The following is a 7,741-nucleotide window of genomic DNA, read 5'->3' on the forward strand; positions in this document are numbered from 1 at the left end:
GTACTTAGACCATGTTAGTTTGTTGGTGATGTGGACACCAAGGAACTTGAAGCTCTCAACCTGCTCCACTACAGCCCCGCCGATGAGAATGGGGGCATGCTCAGTCCTCCTTTTCCTGTAGTCCACAATTATCTCCTTTGTCTTGATCACGTTGAGGGAGAGGTTGTTGTCCTGGCACCACACGGCCAGGTCTCTGACCTCCTCCGTATAGGATGTCTCATCGTTGTCGGTGATCAGGTCTACCACTGTTGTGTCATTGGAAAACTTAATGATGGTGTTGGAGTTGTGCCTGGCCGTGCAGTTATGAGTGAACAGAGAGTACGCACCCCTGAGGGGCCCCTGCGTTGAGGATCAGCGTGGCGGATGTTTTGCTTCCTACCCTTATCACCTGGGGGCGGCCCGTCAGGAAGTCCCGGATCCAGTTGCAGAGGGAGGTGTTTAGTCCCAGGGTCCTTAGTTTATTGATGAGCTTTGAAGGCACTATGGTGTTGAACGCTGAGCTGTAGTCAATGAATAGAATTCTCACAGTCAATAAAAAAAATATATTAGGCCCTAATCTATGGATTTCACATGACTAGGCAGGGGCAAAGCCAATCAGAATTAGTTTTCCCCACAAAAGGGATTTTGAGTGGCCTTTTATTGTACCCAGCACAAGGTGCACCTGTGTAATGATCATGCTGTTTAATCAGTTTCTTGATATGCCACACCTGTCAGGTGGATGGATTATCTTGGCAAAAGAGAAATGCCCACTAACAGGGACGTAAACAAATTTGTGCACCAAATAATATTTTTGTGTGTATGTAAAACTTCTGGGAAATTTTATTTCAGCTCATGAAACATGGGACCAACATGTTTCATGAGCGTTTATAATTTGTGTTTATAATTTCGTTCAGTATAATAAAGTCCTGCTTTTGTATTTGCCATAGATGGTGCAATGGATGGCTCCTGAAAGAGGGAAAAGCAGACATAACTAGCCTATGTTATCATCACAACTCTCAGAATCACATCCTTTTTTGGCAGATTACACCCAGGAAGAAAAATAATTGGTTATCCATCAAATATTCTGTGTCGTATACAGTAGTAATCATGTAAAAAGGCTACATTTCAACAGCTCAGACCATATCACACTGCCAAAAATGCGCAGATGCAGCACACTGAACTGTAGATGTAAAAGTTATGTGGGTGTCAGCTTGTTATAGAGAAGAATCACATGATGTTCATCATATCTTTCCAAAGGCACATGACAAGATGAATAAGAGCAGATTGATGTGAAGTTTTTTTCATGACACAGATGTTTTCTTGGAGGCACAGCCTTACTCAAACTAGTGGTGTGAATTTGTGCGTAGGGCTGGTACAATAATCATATAATCGTGTAACAGACAACTATGGACAAATTATGGATAATAACCATGAACTAAAACAATAATCGTCATATATTTTAATACATACATTTTAGGAGTAGATATAAACTCAGCAAAAAATAATCGTCCCTTTTTCAGGACCCTGTCTTTCAAAGATAATTCGTAAAAATCCAAATAACTTCACAGATCTTCATTGTAAGGGTTTAAACACTGTTTCCCATGCTTGTTCAATGAACCATAAACAATTAATGAACATGCACCTGTGGAACGGTCGTTAAGACACTAACAGCTTACAGACGGTAGGGAATTAAGGTCACAGTTATGGAAACTTAGAACACTAAAGAAGCCTTTCTACTGACTCTGAAAAACACCGAAAGAAAGATGCCCAGGGTCCCTGTTCATCTGCGTGAACGAGCCTTAGGCATGCTGCAAGGAGGCATGAGGACCACAAATGTGGCCAGGGCAATAAATTGCAATGTCCGTACTGTGAGACACCTAAGACAGCGCTACAGGGAGACAGGATGGACAGCTGATCGTCCTCGCAGTGGCAGACCATGTGTAACAGCACCTGCACAGGATCGGTACATCCGAACATCACACCTGCGGGACAGGTACAGGATGACAACAACTGCCCGAGTTACACCAGGAACGCACAATCCCTCCATCAGTGCTCAGACTGTCCGCAATAGGCTGAGAGAGGCTGGACTGAGGGCTTGTAGGCCTGTTGTATGGCAGGTCCTCACCAGACATCACCGGCAACAACGTCGCCTATGGGCACAAACCCACTGTCGCTGGACCAGACAGGACTGGCAAAACTTGCTCTTCTCTGACGAGTTGTGGTTTTGTCTCACCAGGGGTGATGGGCGGATCCGGGTTTATTGTTGAAGGAATGAGCGTTACACTGAGGCCTGTACTCTGGAGCGGGATCGATTTGGAGGTCGAGGGTCCATCATGGTCTGGGGCGGTGTGTCACAGCATCATCGGACTGAGCTTGTTGTCATTGCAGACAATCTCAACGCTGCGCGTTACAGGGAAGACATCCTCCTCCCTCATGTGGTACCCTTCCTGCAGGCTCATCCTGACATGACCCTCCAGCATGACAATGCCACCAGCCATACTGCTCGTTCTGTGCGTGATTTCCTGCAAGACACTCCTTGAGCACGTCTGGGACCTGTTGGATAGGAGGGTGAGGGCTAGGGCCATTCCCCCCAGAAATGTCCGGGAAATTGCAGGTGCCTTGGTGGAAGAGTGGGGTAACATCTCACAGCAAGAACCGGCAAATCTGGTGCAGTCCATGAGGAGGAGATGCACTGCAGTACTCAATGCAGCTGGTGGCCACACCAGATACTGACTGTTACTTTTGATTTTGACCCCCCTTTGTTCAGGGACACATTATTCCATTTCTATTCCATGTCTGTGGAACTTGCTCAGTTTATGTCTCAGTTGTTTAATCTTGTTATGTTCATACAAATATTTACACATGTTAAGTTTGTTGAAAATAAACGCAGTTGACAGTGTGAGGACATTTCTTTTTTTGTTGAGTTTAGTTTTCCCAATCATCATTTCATTGTTTACATAATGAGGATAAAGTTAGTAATCATTTTAGGAGGAAAATGTCTCGGGCGGGAGGAGAAGCTTAATTTCCAAAAGTTCCAAGCGGTCAAAACCATCCATCTGGTAACACTACCTTTTAAGCGGTCCTTAATACAGTGTAAGTACTCTGTAACAAGTATTGTAGTTAAGTGTAACAACTAGTTACAGTGTAATAACAACATGTACCTGATAGTAATTGCGCTCGGTAATTACAGATGTGTGACAATAAATGCTTGTTACCATGATTGTTACAAATGGGCAGGTTTCCACTAAATTCACCAACTTATCGTTTCGCTTCTTCTCAGCTGCAATGAATTAATGAACAACTGTGACAAAGGTTGGGGTCCCTTGTTAATGTGCTGGGTGTCTGAGAGATTTGCATAGATCCACACTGCACGCTGCCCTATCCCATCTGGACAAAAGGAATACCTATGTAAGAATGTTGTTCATTGACTATAGCTCAGCCTTTAACACCATAGTACCCTCCAATTCATCATTAAGCTTGGGGCCCTGGGTCTGAACCCCACCCTGTGCATCTGGGTCCTGGACTTCCTGACGGGCCGCCCCCAGGTGGTGAAGGTAGGAAACAACATCTCCACTACGCTGATCCTCAACACTGGGGCCCCACAAGGGTGCGTGCTCAGCCCCCTCCTGTACTCCCTGTTCACCCATGACTGCGTGGCTGCGCACACCTCCAACTCAATCATCAAGTTGCAGACAACATAACAGTAGTAGGCATGATAAACAACAATGACGAGACAGCCTACAGGGAGGAGGTGAGGGCCCTGGCGGAGTGGTGCCAGGAAAATAACCTCTCACTCAACGTCAACAAAACAAAGGAGCTGATCATGGACTTCAGGAGACATCAGAGGGAGCACGCCCCTATCCACATCGACAAGACCGCAGTGGAGAAGGTGAAAAGCTTCAAGTTCATTGGCGTACACATCACTGACAATCTGAAATGGTCCACCCACACAGACAGTGTTGTGAAGAAGGCGCAACAGCACCTCTTCAATCTCAGGAGGCTGAAGAAATTTGGCTTGACCCCTAAAACTCTCAGAAACTTTTACAGATGCACAATTGAGAGCATGCTGTCAGGCTGTATCACCGCCTGGTATGGCAACTGCACCGCCCACAACCGCAGGGCTCTCCAGAGGGAGGTGCGGTCTGCCCAACGCATCACCGGGGGCACACTGCCTGCCCTCCAGAACACCTACAGCACCCAATGTCACAGGAAGGCCAAAAAAATCATCAAGAGCATCGATCACCTGAGCCACTGCCTGTTCACCCCGCTATCATCCAGAAGGCAAGGTCAGTACAGGTGCATCAAAGCTGGGACCGAGAGAATGAAAAACAGCTTCTATCTCAAGGCCATCAGGCTGTTAAATAGCCATCACTAGCCGGCTACCTAATGATAAATGCTCTTCAAATTGTCAATATGAGCATTTTATTTTGTACAGTTATCAATGAAAACAATTACATCAAAAATGCTGTTTGAGTTAAGGGGGTGTGTCACAATATCTATTTAATTTAACCACTTTTGCAGTAAAATGTTTTTACACAACCATCCATTTCATATATGGGAGACCTTAGAGATATGGATTAACAAGGTTGTGCTTTGTTATACTTCGGGTAGGGGTACATGAACATTTTTTGGGACTTTCCACTGGCCTATTCAGTCTCCAAAACAGACAATTTGCTCATTCCTACCAATGACACATTGGCGTCAGTCGTTACTATGACAATTTAAGATGGCGCTACTCCGCTACTCATAGAGATGTTTCTATGTTAAATGCACATGTTTAGTATTAGTGGATTGAATACATCTCTTTGCTTAGCTTTACTTCCTAAAGTGTTTTCATTCCCGTTTAAACAACAATGAGCCTTTTAGTGGGTCAAAGGAGTAAGTGAACCACTATTTCCTCAGAGGGAAACATCCATGTTTTTATTTGGTTTTGTTTGGGGGGTAAAATAGTTTTTTTTTACCGCTGATCAATAGATGGAAGCATTTTCCCAGCTTAGTGATGACCCTGTATCTCTCAGTTGTTTGATGTTATTGTACTTGGAGAACATGATATAGGTTTGAGGGTTTTCCCCACCTGCAAACACGTTTTTTTTTTAAACTGACTGTGGACACAATCATTATAATATATCACTCAGTGTATCTCCATTTTAAATATAGTGTCATTTGGATCTGGATATAATGTGGTGGAATGGAACACCAGTCAGCATAAAGTCGTCCTACAAGATATGAAAGACTTGATATTCTGGCTCATGTTATCACATTCCTATATGTGGACAATACAGAAGACATTGAACTGCTACACGGCCCCCCCGGTCTTATTTTACACACACACACACACACACAAATTGTATTCCATTACAGTAATTGAGGTGAACACTGAATGCAATCTAAATGCTGGCACTGGGCCAGTGAAGAGTTCACTGCTTCTCTGAATGGCAGTGAGAAAGTGTGTGTGCAGGCAGTTTGCAACAGAGTGAGCAAGGGTACATCTCTGCAGTCTGCAGACCAGAACTTGCTAATGGAAGTGACAGCTTGCAGGTCACAAAAGAAAGGGAGGGGGAATTGTGCTGACCGTGTTTGTGTATTTGGCATGGAGTGGGGAGAGTTGGGAGCTGGGACACGACTGCAGTTATGAGAGAAACCTGGCCAGAGATAAAAACTGCAGGACGAACAAACCTCCCTTCACTGACACTTGGCTCAAAAGTATTGTGCCTACACCACCCCACCAGCCTCCCCCTCTCTGCAAGTGAGAAGGGATTACTGTCCTGGAGAGATTACAGAATAGAGAGAGGGTATTGTTGAGAAGTCATCGGGATATCCACATCACATCGCCATAATGGCCCGGAGCACCTGCCACTTCACTGAATGAGCGATCATTTCAGCTGTGGAATGGAGCAACTCAGCATGGGTCAGCCAAACTAACTGCTTTGTGGACTTTGAAAATAAGACCAAGTTTGTCATTTTTTGTTGACGCTTGTCCAGAGCATAATGTGAGGATTATTGGATCATTCTGTATCACAACCTCTGCATCACTTTTTGCTCTATTATTTTTTTGGGGTAATTTTAGCTGGGAACTTATATGACAAAATCCTTGAATACCCTCCAGCTCCTCCAAGCTGAAAGGGAAAAAGGGGTGACTACAGGAGTGAGAGGCTGGAGGTCTTATACTGTAGGTGTCTGACAGAAATGATCAGAGCTCAACTGGCTGAAGAAGAGGAAGGGGCCTACAGAAGAGTTACACAGTGTTACAGAGCTTCCAGAGCTGGCTCCCCGGCAGGTGTCACCATGCCTTATCACCTGGAGGAAGAGGACCTCAACCAGCCTGTATGGCAGTCTGTACTCTTCTTCTGCTGCAAGGGGATGATCGAGGGTGTTGTGGTCCTCCTCTTCATCTGGCTGCTCATACAGGTCCTGTTCACCAAGAACCTGGAAGGTACTGACTCCCTCTCCCATCTGATGGTTCACTGTTGATCATTTATATTGTTATAATAGTAGGTTACTGTAATGCTCATTCATATAGACACTTATCCCATGTACTGATGTATTATCTTAGTTGGCACAGCAGGAAGTGCAAACTTGGTTGAAAAAGTCTTATAAAGTTTGTAATTTCACTTAAAAATGTCAGACTTAATTTACCTTAGCTGAAAATGTATCAACCCTGTAAGAATATGTCGAAGACAAATACACAACACAGAGGACGAGAAGTCAATAGAGTAATAATGATCAATGGAAACAGTGTTTTTTCTGTAATAGGTAATTATCAATGGAAATAGTTGGTTTTCAGTTCAACATCTGTTTAGAATCTGTTAGGAATGTCAGTCCTGAACTCATAGCTACGTATGCTATGCTTTCATTGGTCTGAGTCTGGAGCAGGATACTTGTTATTTGGCCATTGGCCCAGTTGTACTGCAATGACTTCTAATTGGTCAGCCACAGGCTAGGGTGGGGGGTAATAAATTATATCCTGTTTCCTTTGTAATGTGGAGAGAACCACAGGAGAGAATCACGAAAGACAGGGGAGCATGAACATCTACCATCTACTTCCAAGCATGATTTGTCCGCTTTGAATAAACCTATTTTCCTCCCCCTGATTTGCTTTGGGGTCTGTGTTATTGAAGAGTAACATCAACTGCTAACAAACCCAACAAAAATGTCACTGAAAAATTATAATCCACATAATAATTCACATTTCCTGTTGCTGCAGGATTATTTTTCTGCTATGAGAAACCGGTCAAATTAAGATAGCAGATCTGTAAATCAAGGTTCTTGCAGACAAAGAGGCTATCCTCATTTACACAAATTTAAGGAATGAGCACGATGAGATTTACAATTTAGATAATATGTACATACATTTTCCAATTGACATTAAATCCTTACCTTACCTATCATTGCGGCTGGCAACGTGACATACTTGCTCTGCAGCTCCTCCAAATTTAAAATTGCGCTGCAGTGGATAGCAGCCGTCTTGCAGGCTCCTGGCCAATTCTGCTGTTTTGTGGGGGGGGGGGGGGGGTTTACGCTGATCTTAACTTTTTTATTCATAATGTCTCTGCCATCATTTCCTATATTTGAAAACAACTTCTGGGCATCAGAACAGCAATCACTAAACTCGATTTGGATTAAAATGTCTATTTCAATGAGTTGGAAACACTGGACCTTCTGCTTACTCCGGACCAGGCCCTAATCCCCAGGACTCAAAAGAGGAAGTGAAGGCGAAAGAGAGGCAGGCAAGGCCGAGACTATCTTATCAACCGGACCTGAA

The sequence above is a fragment of the Salmo salar genome, chromosome ssa26 (assembly GCF_905237065.1).
Source record: "Salmo salar chromosome ssa26, Ssal_v3.1, whole genome shotgun sequence".
NCBI classification, from domain to species: Eukaryota; Metazoa; Chordata; class Actinopteri; order Salmoniformes; family Salmonidae; genus Salmo; species Salmo salar.